The sequence below is a fragment of the Nomascus leucogenys genome, chromosome 14 (assembly GCF_006542625.1).
Source record: "Nomascus leucogenys isolate Asia chromosome 14, Asia_NLE_v1, whole genome shotgun sequence".
Taxonomy (NCBI): domain Eukaryota; kingdom Metazoa; phylum Chordata; class Mammalia; order Primates; family Hylobatidae; genus Nomascus; species Nomascus leucogenys.
The window spans coordinates 48,172,297-48,187,762 of record NC_044394.1 but is presented as its reverse complement, the minus strand read 5'-3'; the positions used below and the strand labels follow the sequence as shown (position 1 = coordinate 48,187,762).

The 15,466-nt window shown below is 41.7% G+C and overlaps 1 protein-coding gene across 2 annotated transcripts in view; it reads right to left on the bottom strand.

Annotated features, from left to right (window-relative positions):
- VWA3B (von Willebrand factor A domain containing 3B) overlaps positions 1 to 15,466 on the bottom strand; it is a 225,647-nt gene that overhangs the window by 159,074 nt on the left and 51,107 nt on the right. Inside the window, exon 1 of one of the 2 annotated variants that reach the window (XM_030827865.1) lies at positions 3,341 to 3,487. The exons of the other annotated variant lie outside the window; for it this stretch is intronic. The gene's annotated coding sequence lies outside the window, so the exon portion shown is untranslated. Of the gene's footprint in view, positions 1 to 3,340; positions 3,488 to 15,466 lie in introns of those variants that run through there. 2 annotated transcript variants of the gene reach the window in all.

Genomic DNA, 15,466 nt, shown 5'->3' with positions numbered 1-15,466 from the left:
TTGTATACATGAAACCACCTTAAAGTTGAAACTATGCACCAACTGTTTGCAATGTGCCTCTTCTTCTCCCTTGTGTATAAAGTACAAAGCTCTGGCTTGAAGTGACAGCATAGAGTTCTGACCATGGCTTTCAGCCTGGGTGCTCATCCCACTACCAGGCTCCTTGAATTTCCAAGTCTGAGAAGCCTGACATCACACTATCTCAGGAAAGTCCACTGTTAGCCCCACTGCTGAGTCTAGATCCTGAGCTAGATGCATCGATGCCAAAATTGTTTACTTTTTTTAGCCTGATGCCAGGACCTCAGGGAAGATGCTTACTCTAATGTAATTTTACTAATCCATACTTACTATTTCAGTTTAATTAAATTTTCAAGGACATACAGGAAGAGAACCAAAATAAAAGATGAAGCCTTCTCCAAACCCAAGAGATCAGAAGTCTTTTTCCTTGCTGAGAAGGAGTCCCCAAACCACTAAATAGACTCCCTCCTCCTGTGCCCACAGGACCTTCATAACCTGAAAAGCAGCTGCTCAGAAGATTGGGACTGTCCGCCTTAAAGACACAGTCCCTGGAGAGCTTTAACCAGCAGTTAAAGTTCCTTCCCCAAAACAGCATCAAGCCCAGCCCACATCTGGGACAATCCATGCCTCCATGAAAGCTTCTGAGAATTGAAAATTACCATGTCCAATTTATAAGTATTATTGCACCATTTACACTTCTTACTGAGCTCAGTCTGACAACAGAGAGGTAGGTGAAATTCACGCCCAGAACAGGCCCCATGGCATAACCCTACTTATCACTGAGTCAGATTCTAGTTGTGGTAGAGGAAGGACAGGCACTCCTGATTTCCTCTAGAAAGGCCCCTGCGGCCTACTCCTAGGATCCACCTTGACAAATGGACTAATTTCCCATAAGAACAAAGTTTAACAGTACAGTATTCACTCCCTTGTTCCAAATTACAATTCATCCATCATTATGCTTGCAAATAAACTGGTTACTATCATGACCATTAGAAAAATGCTCTTTGTGACACAGGCTGCCAAATCCTTTTGGATTATTTCACTTTCCAGAACCAATATCTACAATAAAAGCCCACTTGGAATCCTAAGAAGAAAAAAGGAAACTACCATTAATGGAATGTCAATTTTGTGCTAGACATTTTCATGTGTGTCATATGCTTTAATTCTCCCAGAAACTGTACCAAGTAGATGTTATTATTCCCATTTTTATAAATGAGGAAATATAGCTCAGAAAGATTAGGTAACTTGCCCAAGGTCACACAAGTATTTAGCGGCAAAACTCAGATTTGAATCCAAGTCTGATCCCAAAGTTGATTCACCTTCCTGCAAACACTGTCTCCAAGCCAAAAAAGGAATCACGACTGTTCATCAAACATTCACTTTCCTCCCCACCTCCGGGTGAGTGGAGTAGACCTCCCCACCCACTGCTGTAGGACATGATCATGTGACTGGCTCTGGCCAATTGGATATGACATGAGCAGGGGCCTTAAATGTGGCACATAGCGGGCCTCAGCTCGTGCTCATGCATTCACCACAATAAGAATATACCCTGGATTGCCGGAAGCGGTGGCTCACGCCTGTGATCCCAGCACTTTGGGAGGCTGAGGCAGGCGGATCACTGAAGATCAGAGACCAGCTTGGCCAACATGATGAAACTCTTTCTCTACTAAAAATACAAAATGAGCTGGGCATCATGGCGGGTACCTGTAATCCCAGCTACTCGGGAGGCTGAGGCAGGACAATTGCTTCAACCCGGGAGGTGGAGGTTGCAGTGAGCAGAGATCACGCCACAGAACTACAGCCTGGGCAACAGAGAGAGACTCCATCTCAAAAAAAAAAAAAAAATTAGCACTAGTTAAAGGAGAGTCCATTCTATGTTAATCAAACTGTAGGTGACATACAGACCTGTGATCAAGAAATAATGGCTGACATTTTTCCAAATTTGATGAAAACTGTAAACCAACAGGTACAAGAAGCTCAGCAAACCTCAAGTGCAAGATATATGCCATCAGGTGGCAAGAAGACTCAATGGCATGTTTTGCTCTTGAAAAGGTGAGAAGCTTCAGAAGGCAAATGGAAATAGAAGGGAAGAACCAGGGAGGATGTATGTCAGTCCTTCCTCACCCTCCAGAGAGTCAGTGGCATCTGTTAAAATCACACCTACAGACTGTCAGAGGATGGTGTGGAGAGGAATCGAATTTTAGAATAGATAGTCTAGAATAGAATTTTCTTCCAGACTAACGTGGGGAAACCAGACACCATGCAGGCAGGCACAGGATCCCAGAGGGTGACGGGAATAGAAGGGTATGCCTCCTGCTCTAGAAGTTCACAGAAATTGGGCAAAAGGTTCTTTAGACACCACCAAGCCACAGAATCAAGGTTCGAGGCAATTTCACTTGATCCCTAGGGGGCAGGCACCACCATCACATCAGAGCCACCTCTGCACAAATGCTCAGAGGGCTCCTGACTCAGCTGGTGCTATGAACCTGAGTCTGCTTCCTGTCCTCTGCCTTCATATTATTTATAGTCAAAGAAGAATGACCACGAACTCCTGAAGGGCAATATAAGAAAAACGTAAAATGTAACGCACTACCTAATGCACCCCCTAAACGGCTCACATTGTCAGAGTCAAAACACTGGAAAAGCTTTCCATCACCTGGAAAGAGCAGTCCTGGAAAAACAAACACACAGAAAAAACTTTTGGGAGAAATCCCTCCAAGGAATTAATGTACGTATAGGAATCTAAAGCAAGCACAGAATAAATAATTTTACATGATGATACATCTATTTTTGCCTTTACAATGAAGCAACAAACAAGATAAAATTGCTCTCAGCCTACAACTACTTTTTGTTTTCCTCAGAAGAAGCATTGATGTAAGGAACTATCCTAAAATATGAGGCCTAAAAGTTGATAATAATTCATATATAACTAATTTATTTGCAGACACCATTATAATTTATTTATCAAACCCATTATAAGAAATGAAGATTCATACAGATATCTACTTACCAATAAGTATCGAACATCAAAATTAAATGAAATCAGAACTTGTGGCAATGCACCTATCTATTTATCTAGGCTTTAGTAATTTAGGTGAGAGCAGTCCAAAGTCCTTTGAAAACTTTCAAAAACAATTACAGCTTTTTAAATCTCCAGTTGATAATTGATAATGAGGAGGGGGAGTAGGGTCTGGAGGCAGGGAACCTAAGGTCGATTCACAGTGACTTCCTAGAACTAAATCAAAAGGAAAACCCCAACTTTCCAAACCTAAGTAACAGAAGAACCAGAGGTACTCCCTTTGCAAACCCCACCCTCACACACCTTTTTTGCCTGGCAGATGGAAAATTGAAAGTACTTCTCACTGGTTGCTTTCCACAATCAATCAAACGTTTGCATAAGGTGTAACCTTTGCAACTTCATGTCAGCTTCTGACTGGTTTCTTTCCACAACCAGTCAGACTGACTGCAGGCCACTACTTCATTTGCATGGGGTGTACATCAAGTGGCCAATGAGAAACCTCTAGAGGGTGTTTAAACACCAGAAAATTCTGTAACTGGGCTCTTGAGCCCCTATGCTCAGCCAGCTCACACCCTGTGGAGGGTACTTTCATTTTCAATAAATCCCTGCTTTTGTTGCTTCATTTTTTTCCTTGCTTTGTTTGTGAGTTTTGTCCAATTCTTTCTTCAAAATGCCAAGGACCTGGACGCCCTCCACCAGTAACAATAATATTATTGTTTCAAAATTTTTAAGGCTTTAATACACCAAAAAGCAAAGCTGCACTAAGCAAACTGCTGATACAGCTCAATCTTTTTTCTTTCAAAGTGTATCACTGGAGCTAACCAAATTATGTCAATAAACCAAGGAAGAGAGAAGAAAAATGTATTTGGAGCAAAACCCAAAAAGCTTAGAATGTCAATAAATACTATGAGAAAAATAGTGTGCCTTGAATGAGACAGCACAGAAACCAAGCACACATGTGCACTCGCCTTAGAAGAGTCAGTGCAGCAAGCGACATTCAAAGTGAACGTTTATTTGGATAACATGAAGCCCATTCTTCACATCTACAATAAATATACAAGGTAGGTAGAAAAACAAATAATGGTCAAATGGTCATGACCAACCTCAGACTAGAAAGAGAAAGAGCCCTGAAGCATAGCAGATGGTCCAGGAGCAAGCGCCATATAGAAGAATATAATATATTGCAAAGGGTAGCACAGAGGTCAGTGGAGAAAGGGTGCGTGAGTGGTGTGAAGGCAGTTGTTACATATTTCAGGGAAAATCCATTTATATTCCCACATCACACCATACTTCAAAATAAATCTAGAAGGACCAAAACAATGTTTGCTTTTGTTTTAAACTCAGGCCATAAGGAACCAAAAGGAGAAGAAATACAGTTACGAAGGAGCTGTAGGATTTATAGATTACAGTTACTGTGCAAATTTTATGGTTGCCTATAAAAAATAGCCAAAATGAAAAGGAACACAATGACCAACATAAATTATCCATATGTAATACACCAAAGACTGTTCACACGATGTGATAAGAAACACAAGACCCCCACAAGTGAAAGGGTAATAGACAAACAGGCAGTTTACAAAAGAAGTTAACAAATCCAAAAATGTTCAGCTTCACTACTGTTTAATACTAATTGACAATAATTTCTTCATCAAAGAAATTCAGATGGAAACAATGAGATACTATTTTTATGCTAATTCAGGTTCTATGAAATGGGTGTGAATTGTATTGTCTTAAAATATTTTTTGGAAAGCAATTCAACATGAGAGATTACCCCACAATGTTCAAACATTTTGATTCAGTATTTTCACTACTAGTTTAGTTTTAAAAAATCTAAACTACAGGGGTAAATACACCACACAACACATATACACCATGGAATACTATGCAGCCATAAAAAAAGGATGAGTTCCGGTCCTTTGTAGGGACATGGATGAAGCTGGAAACCATCATTCTCAGCCAACTATCGCAAGGACCAAAAACCAAACACTGCATGTTCTCACTCATAGGGAATTGAATAGGGAATTGAACAATGAGAACACTTGGACACAGGAAGGGGAACATCACATATGGGGGCCTGTCGTGGGGTTGGAGGGGGAGGGACAGCATTAGGAGATATACCTAATGTAAATGGCGAGTTAATGGGTGCAGCACGCCAACATGGCACATGTATACGTATGCAACAAACCTGCACGTTGTGCACATGTACCCTAGAACTTAAAGTATAATAATAATAAAAAAAGAAAAAAAATACACCACAAAATAGATAAGTGCAGTATGATCTCTAATAGCAAAAGAAAATTGAAATTACCCAAATGTCTAATAGGAAGTGATTGACAAAACTCTAATATAGAACTTTAATGAAGTATTTGATATTTTTAACATCAACTACAAAAATTTTATAGTAATGTAGGAAAATACTTGATTCTATATTAAGTAGAAAATTCAATATTCAATTTGTACAATAATATATTTATGCTTTAATTATTTTTAAGTATATAGTGAGAAGACTGGAAGGAAATATACCAAAATATTCAGTGGTGTAAATATCTGGATGGCAAGAATGTTTCTTTTCCTTTCTTCTCCATATTTTCCAAATTATCTATATTATGTCTGGAGAGTGCGATATAGTCAGGTGCTCCTGACAGCCTGGGTTCAGACCCCCAGCCTCATACAAGTGAGATAATGTATGCATGCACCTAGCAACACTTCCCTGGTCCAATAATTAGAAACATCATGGTTTCTAATTAATTACATCAGGAGATATCTGATGTAGTAGTAAGAGAACAAAACAAAGGATGAAAGTTATTTTCTAATATTACAAATTATATTCTCTTTTAAAACACCACAATTGTATATCATGCTTTCAAAAGTTATTTTGGAATTTGCGAAATTAAGAATAGATGGGCTAAGTATTCAAATGATAATTTATCAATTTTATTTAAATGAGTGGCAACATAATGTATGCCACATAACCCTATGACCAAAAAAAGTGACTGACACTGTCCACTCCACACAGTCGATGAAGACATCAGGTTCCACATTTGCTCTTAGAGCCCACGCCTTCGTACATCTCGGAACGTTTATACTTAGCCTTTACTTCCAAGATGAACAAAGCTATATAAGTCAATACTGTTTCCCTTTTCTAGAAATTATGACGGGAAATGAGAATGGAAAAGAAAACATAAACACCTTTTTTTCCTCCAAACTAGGAGACAAAAATTACGTACTGATAAGGGCTGTGGAGAAGAGCTGAGATGGGGCAGAAGCAATGCAGAAGAAAGCACAGAGAATGTGTAACCAGAGTGGTCAAGAGGGCTGTGGCAGCTCTGAGGAAGTGGGGGGTGCCTCACCCACAGTCAAAGGTGAGCCTTGTTGGCAACCTGGATGCTAGAACCTCAGTGACAAGCGCTAACAGCAAAATCTGCCTACTTGGTTAAGAGAGGCAAAGAAGTAGGGCTTCACAAAGCATCACCCAGAACAAACTTATATGCAGGAACCACTCTGTCCCTGCAGCAGCAAAAAACTAGAGAGCCCCTGAGTTGTGAAGCATAGATGGCTATCTTAGCCCCTTCCCTACCTTTCCTTCCCTAGGACATGCCTGCAGATAGCTTGTGTCCATTCTATGGTGATCAATAAAATGGAGGCTGGTACACAGCATCCAAACAAGGTTACTATAAGAAACTTATGGGGAAAAGAGCAGTAAAACTACCAAGAGAAGAAGAACATTCACTAAAAATGTTATCAAGGAGTCCTTACAATTATGATCCAACATTTTTTCTGTGAATTAAATATCTATATGAAGCCATCATCTCCCTGAGGAAAGAACACACAGCAGAAATTCAAGAACTCAAAAATGAAATGGAAAGGCAACAAGAAAAGATGAAATTCAAAAAAAAATTAGGAAAGGGCCAGGTGCAGTGGCTCATACCTATAATCCCAGCAGTTTGAGAGGCCAAGGCGGGAAGATCACTTGAGGCCAGGAGTTTGAGACTAGCCTGGAAAACATAGTAAGACCCCCCCAAACCCAACCCCAATCTCTGCAAAAATAAAAAACTATCTGGGCATGGTGGCACGTGCCCGTAGTCCCAGGGCTTTAGAAGGCTGAGGCAGGAAGATCCCTTGAACCCAGGAGTTTAAGGTTGCAGTGATCTTTGATCACGTCACTGCATTCCAGCCTAGGCAACAGAGTGAGAACTTGTCTCAAAAAAAAAAAAAAAAAACACTCAGGAAAGAGGAAAAAAAATCACAGCAGTTAAGATGAAATTGATGTAAGCTCAATGAAAAAAAAGTGCGATGGAACTCACTGTAAGAAACCACAGAGGGTGAATGCAAGCAGAAATAAAGTGCTTAAAAATGTCAGAGAGACAATAATAGATGTAGAAGACTGTTAAAGGAGATATACCAGACAGATAAAATGAGTCTCTGAAGAAAACAGGCATAATGCAATGGTTATGAGAACAAACAGTCTTGAGTTTGAATCCTGACTCTGCCACATGCTATTAATAGTTATGTGAATTTGGACAAGTTTCTCAACCACCTTCTGTTTTGGTTTCTCCATCACTAAAATGAAAATAATAATAGTACCTACTCCATGGGGGTATGTTACGAAGATTGAGTGAGCTGGAATTTGGTAAGAGGCTGGAAGAGTGCCTGGCACATACAAAGCAACATGTAATATATTTGTCCAATTTAAAATAAGAATAAAATGGAACAGGACAAATATTTAAAGATACAATCCAAGGAATCTTATCTAAAATAGAAGTCAGGAGTATACAGATGGAAAGGGTACACTGTAGGCCAGGGAAAATCGACCACAGCCAGCATTGAGACAAATCCTAACACTTAATGGACTTTAAAGATCAAAAAAGAATTTTGGGGGCAACCAGGCAAAAAAGATAAAGTCACTCATAAAAGAAAAACTAATCGAGCTGGCCTCAGATTTCTCCTCAGCAGCATGCAGCAGGGAGGATGTGGGAGCACAGCTCCTGAGCCACTCAAGGGAGAAAAGTGAGCCAAGGGCATCGTAGCAGCCAGGCTGTCCTTTCAGTGTGTAAAGACTGCAGAGAAGGACATTTGAAAACTCTGAGGATAACCAGGCGCAGTGGCTCACGCCTGTAATCCCAGCACTTTGGGAGGCTGAGGTGGGTGAATCACCTGAGGTCAGGAGTTCAAGACCAGACTAGTCAACATGGCGAAACCCTGTCTCTACTAAAAATACAAAAATTAGCTAGGTGTGGTGGCAGCCGCCTGTAAGCCCAGCTACTTGGGAGGCTGAGGCAGGAGAATGGCTTAAGCCTGGGAGCCGGAGGTTGCAGTGAGTCAAGATCACACCACTGCACCCCAGCCTGGGCCACAGAGCAAGACTCCATCTCGAAAGAAAGAAAAGAAAAGAAAAGAAACAGAAAGAAAGAAAGAAAGAGAAAGAAGGAAAGAAAGAAAGAAAGCAACCCCGCGGGCACCATTATTCCTGAAATGGAAGGAAGCCCTTCTTGAAGAAATGACTAGAAGAGGAACTTCAGCCAACCAAGAGAGAACTCAGGACACCAAAGTAAATGGAATGGACTAGAATTGGGAACTGAGCATAATATATTTAGTGACAACTAAAAAAAAAAAAAAAGTAGGAATTAGGATTACAGAAGAGAAGTAAAGATAATAAGACTTAGTTTTTAAGTTGTTTACCTAGTGATAATAACATTAACCGGGTAACTGCAAATGATGATGGTTATGACAATAATGACAAGTATAATTTATTGATTGGTTAACTGTGTGCTGGATACCATAGAAAACATTTTTCATATATATGCATGTATACACATATAACCATGCATACATACGTATATATCCATACATACATATATATGCATACATACATGTATTAATATATACTTATATATTGATATATTCCTAACAAGCTATAAGGTAAACATTACCCCATTCATAAAGGAGAAAGCAGCCTGTCATCCAGCACTTTGAGAGGCCAAGGTGGGGGGATTGCTTGAGGCCAGGAGTTCGAGACCAGCCTGGACAACATAGTGACCCCAGTCTCTACAAAAAATAAAAAAAATGTAGCCAGGCATAGTGGTGCACACCTGTAGTCCCAGCTACTCGGGAGGCTGAGATGGGAGGATTGCTTGAGCAAAGGAGGTTGAGGCTGCAGTGAGCTACAATGGTGCCACTGCACTCCAGCCTGGGTGACACAGCAAACCATGTCTCAAAAAAAAAAAAAAAAAAAAAGAAAAGAAAAGAAAAGAAAGCAGAAGCTCCAGTTAGTTAAGCTAAGTACTTTGAAATCACACAGCTAATAAGTGACAAATTCATACAGGTCTGACTCCAAAGCCCAGGTTTTTTTTATTTTACTATATTTGAGTTCCCTGAATAAAGGACAGTGCCTCATTCCTCTCTGCCTCTCCACCATGTAACACAGCTAATATAGCATAATAGAAACAACATATTATTCCCATTTTACAGATGAAGAAAATAAGGCAGAAAACTTAAATAGCATGCTCAAGGGTACACAGCTAGAGCAGTGCTACCCAATAGACATACGATGTGAACCACGTATATAACTTTAAATTTTCTAGTAGCTACAGTTTAGAAAGTAAAAAGAAACAGGTGAACTTAATTTTATTAATACACCTGATATAACTTGGCCAGGCATGGTGGCTTATGCCTGTAATCCCAACACTTTGGGAGGCTGAGGCTGGTGGATCACTTGAGGTCAGGAGTTCATGACCAGCCTGGCCAACATGGTGAAACCTTGTCTCCACTAAAATACAAAATTTAGCCTGGGGTGGTGGTGGGCGCGTGTAATCCCAGCTACTGGGGAGACTGAGGCAGGAGACTCACTTGAACCCAGGAGATGGAGGTTGTAGTGAGCCAAGATCATGCCACTGCACTCCAGCCTGGGTGACAGAGAGACTCCCTCTCAAAACAAACAAACATATATATATATTTGATATAACTCAACATGTACATATTATCATTTTGACTTACCCTCTATATTTAAAATTGTTAATGTGATGATTTATATGTTTTACACTAAGTCCTTGGAATCTAGTTTGTATTTTACATTCACAGCACATCTCAATTTGGACTCGCTCCATTCCGAGTGCTCTCCAGCCACATATGGCCAGTGGCTTCCAAATCGTACTCTAGAGCTGCATGCCTCACTCAAGAGACTGCCAACTCTTCATTTATCATTCTCCAGCATCTATTCTTGAAGTGTTATTTTAGAACATCAAAAAACAAAGTAACTAATTAAGTTATCTCAGTGGTCTCCACCTCCACAGAAGAGCCATCTGTTAGGATTTAACATCATACCCCTGGCACTTACAGAAGGTCACATTTATGCACATGGATGGATCATATTCTGCGATGATAATCTGTTTTCCCCTCTCTGTCTCCTCCTCCACACTTGAGCAGATACCAGGCTCATTGCAAACTTGCCCCCAGGGAGGCCTATGGCAGTGTAGAAAGATGAAGTAGGCTGCAAGACATTCAGGCTTTTTTAAGCCTAAACCCCTAGGAGAGGTATTAGGGTTTACAAAGCAGGTAGCTTTGAAGAAGCTGGAAGGAGCCAGGCTTTTTCTCAGATAAAAGGGAGCTTGCCTTTGGCTTGGGGGAGAACAGGAGACAGGCCCCAAGAGAAGACAGGAACTGGCCTCAGTTCTTTGCAGCACCCTGGGAGGAAGGCTGCATGGGGGGAATCCAGGGAGGGTCTACAAAAGACTTCCACATCCACAGCCCAGCACGGGAGCAGCAGAGAGCTGTTCAGCCTGAAGCAGCAATAAGGCAGGGGACAAGGGGTATTTATGGGGTGATTTTCCAGAACAGATATCCAACGACTAGACTCCACCTCCTGATGCATAAACGCTGCCTAGGGTCTCCAAACTGTGGGTAAAGCTCGGGATGGGGACAAGGACTGAGCTTTATTTCCCACCCATCCAGAGGAGAGGAGACTGGAATAAAAAATTAAACTGAATTCTAGAAATCAAAGAAAGTAATCAGCCTTGTTTTGGTGACCAGAAATTCAAATCTGCCACTTAGGGGGCCTCACTTGGGTCTGCCAGGACCTCAGGCAGTGTCACCTACACAACCAATGCACTGGAGCCAGTTCTTCCGGAGGGGACAGCTAAGACCATGACTAACGGGTGGGCAGAGAGGGGTGTGGCCTCCTGGAAGTCACTGCTGACTTGGAGAACATTGTGATAAGATTAAGGTTCAAAGAATATCACAGAATACTTTTAAGCCCTGGTCAGGTGTGAAGTGGCCAGCAGGAAGGCCACTTGGAGTTTGCTTAAAAGATGAGTTTCCCTGACTCCCAAGAATGCCCAGTGATAAGAGTTTGGATGTCTGTCCTCTCCAAATCTCACATTGACATGCGATCCCCAGTACTGGAGATGGGGCCTGATGGAAGGTGTGTGGGTGACAAGGGCAGATCCCTCCTGAATGACTTGGTGCCCTCCCTCTCTGTGGTAATGAGTTTCCATGAGATGTGATAGTTAAAAAGAGTCTGAGTCCTCCCCCTTCTCACTCCTTCTCTCTTCGTGTAATGCACTGGCTTCCCCTTTGCCTTCTGCCATGTTTAAAAGGCTTTCGGAAGCTTCCTGAGGCCTTACCAGAAGCTGAGCAGATGCTGGTGCCCTGCTTGCACAGCCTGCAGAATGCTGAGCCAAATAAACCCCTTTTCTTTATAAATTATCCAGCCTCAGGTATTCCTTTATAGCAGTACAAAATGGACACATACACACAGAAACAGAGGGGCATAGAAGATGATTTTTCAGGCCTCTGTTTCAGATTCTGAAGCAAAAAGGTCTCCTTCAGCAGCACCACATGAAACCCTGCCAACCAGAGCAGATAAAATGTGTCACCACAGTCAATGGGCAGCTGCCATGTTTAAAAGGCTTTCAGAAGTTGGGTAGGAGGAATGTCCAACAGATTCCCTGAGAGCCAGGTGCCAAGGCAAGGAGACCCTGCTACCTGCCCATCAGGCCCACCTCTTAACTGGCCATTGGTGAGGGGGCCTGGGGCACATGCCACAAGACTGTGGACAGGGGAAACTGAGACCCCAGGGCAAGAATGGGGACAATGTTGCCCAGTCTTGGAAAGGGATCTTTTCCAAGGAAAATTCCTAGAGTTCAGGGAAGCTCAATGTGACTCTGTCTTATTTTGCTTATGGGTAAGATGAATATTAATATTTCATGGTAGACACAGGCCATGAAGAAAATCCACACTTATTAACAGAGAAGGGAAGACAAGCTGCTGGGCACTGGGTGGTTCAGAGGAGCACCAAAAGGGAGCATCGCTCTGGTTCCATAATAATCTATGTTCCATTGGTGCCCCTTACCCTCTCCAGCAGACAGCCAAGCCCATCATAAAGAGAGAAAGGGGCAGGAATGCCCTCATGCAGAGAAGTATGGGAGGGAAGGTGCTGGCTCCTTAACAGAACACCCACCTCCCCCATTCAATGCCCCGGGAGTGGGAACAGGGGCAGGGACCCAGCCAACTCTGGGCTGAAAGCCAAGGGGAAGGACAGCTACGAGGAGGAGAGGCTTAGAAGATGAGTGGCAGCTTCTGGTCAGCAGCATGTGCCAGACTAAATCTCCTGTACTCTGTAAATCCAAGCCAAAGATCCTGCTCTCCCCAGGGAGGGGAGCTCATCTGAGGCTGGTGAGCATTCCTGGATGGGATGGGTCGGTGCTGGGAGGAAGGAGAATCTCTAAGGCATGCAGTCATCCCTGGAAGTAAAAGGTGAGACGACCGCCACATGCCCAGGTTCGGGCACCCAGCTTTTGGGGCCCTGGGATTCTGACCACCCAGCCAGGTAGCTGCACCAAGGGCCTGGGAGCCCAGTGCAGGCCAGCAACCTAGTCCCACCCTCATGCAGGTGAGTAATTATTCCTTTCCTTTCTAGAAACATCGAGATTTGCTTCAGGAGCTGCAGATGGTGGAGACCATGTCATGAGATATTATGAGATCTGCGCCCCCGCCCCACAAATATTTGTCATCACTGTGTGCTTCCTGGGCTCAGGGGGCATACGCAGCAGGGGAAAACAGGAATTCTGCATGTTTTCCCACAGTATGTAAGAAAATGCGGGCGAGCTCATGAAAAAATACAATTATGGAATTTTTAATGGATCTCTCTAGCATACAGGAGTTTGTGAGCAAAACTTCTTGTCTGCTCTGGTTTCTGGACCTTCCCAAATTACCATTAAAAGGTACTGTCCTGTCAATGGCTTGTATGCTGCAGCAGATGCCTCAACAAGCAGCCTAAAAGGGCAGATGGGAGAGACTGGCCACGGAAGGCTTCCCAGAAAGGTAATGTTTACATGGAAGGAAGCAGGGAAGCAAAGGAGCATCTTCCAGAGCTTACATGAGAGCAAGTTCACATGGCCCAAGAGATGGCAGACATTCAGACAGAGCTTGAAAACGAGGTGCATGTGGAAGAGGAAAGTGGTTGGTGTTAGAAGGTGGGGAGGGGCCTGCTGAGTAGGGCCACGTGGAGCCATGTTGGAGCCGGAGGCGAAGGGGAGCAATGCTATACGCACCCCTGCACACATGATGGCATGGATTTGCAATGGGTAATTTTTTCCCAGAACATTAAAGTAGTTGAAAAAATACTAGAAAATTAAAAAGTAGGAACGTTAAAATTTACATTATTTTATTTGTACCAAAACAGAATTTGTTATTATTTTACACTCCTAATCTTGATGGAGACAAATTCATCAATTAAAAAGTATGTTCTAAGTCTATTTCTTATTTCATTTTCAATTCAGAGTTGTAAATTATAAGAAATGTGAGGAAGTAACTTCGAAAGTATGTGTGATGAATAAAAACTTTAGCAAGTTTTTAATACTTAATACTTAAACTTAAAATAATGTATTAATACATGTTTTAATTGTTCAATATTTTTAAACCTAATAACCTAGAAACAAATTATCATTACAAATAATAAATAAAAACATATATATAGAGAGAGGTACACATTTCTCCTCTTGCCTCAGGCTCCAATATGGCCTCACAGAGTCTTGTTGGAGCCTGTCTTTATTTGAAATTGTGATATTTTCATCATCATGGATTTTTGTGGCATTAACTTTGACTTTTTAAAATATTGTGTCAAAATTTCAACAAGCCCATGAAAAGATGCTCAAAATAATGAATCATTAGGGAAATCCAAATTAAAACCACAATGAGATATTGCCTCACACCCATTAGGATAACTACTATCAAAAATAGAGAAAATAGCAAGTGTTGGCCAGGATGTGGGAACTTTGTGTACTGTTGGTAGGAATGTAAAATGGTACAGCCACTATGGAAAACAGTATGAAGGTTTCTGGAAAAAAAATTAAAAATAGAATCCCCATATATGATTCAGAACTACCATTCTGAGTATATATCCAAAAGAATGAAAAGCAGAATCTCAAAGAGCTATTTTGTATACCCATATTCATAACATTGTTCCCAACAGACAAAAGGTAGAAGCAACCCAAAGGTCCATGGGTGGATGAATCAGTAAACAAGACGTGGTATATCCATATAATGGACTATTATCAGCCTTAAAAAGGATGGAAATTCTGACACATATTACAACATAGATGAAGCTTGAGGACATTATGTTAAGTGAAATAAGCCAGTGGCAGAAGGACAAATACTGCATAATTGCACCTATTTATGAGATACTACCTAGAGTAGTCAAATTCAGAAAGGATACAGAAAGAAAGTAGAATGGCAGTTGCTAGGGGTAAGGGTGGGACAAATGAGGTGCTGTGATTTGAATACATGTGTCCCTCCAAAATTCATACATTGGAACCTAATACCCAGTGTCACAGTATTAAGAGCGGGACCTTTTGGATGGAGCCCTCCTGAATAAGATTAGTGCTCTTATAAAAGAGGCTGAAGGGAATGTCCACTTTGCCTTTTTTTTTTTTTGGCCCTTTCATCTCTTCTGCCTTGTGAGGGTGTAGCATTCCTCCCCTCCCAAAGATACAGCAGCAAGGCACTGTCTTGGAAGCAGAGTGAGCCTTTACCAGACACCAAATCGGCTAGTGCCTTGATCTTCGATTCCCCAGCCTCCAGAACTGTGAGCAGTAAGTTTCTCTTTATAAATTACCCAGTCTTGGGTATTTTGCTATAGCAGCATGAACAGACAAAGACATAGGAAGTTACTGTTTAATGGGCACAGGGTTTCAGTTTGGGAAAATGAAAAGAGTGGTGATGGGTGCACAACAATGGGAATGTACTTAATGCTACTGAACTGTCAGCTTAAGAGTGGTTAAGATGGAAAATTAATGGTATATATAATTTACTATAATTCTTTATCTTAACTGCAGAGTTTGTTTGTATTGGTACAGAGCATGGGGTCATGGTAAGTCATACCCTGAAAGCCTATTACCTGGAATCCAAAAAGTCAGTAATAGAAGGAAATTCCTT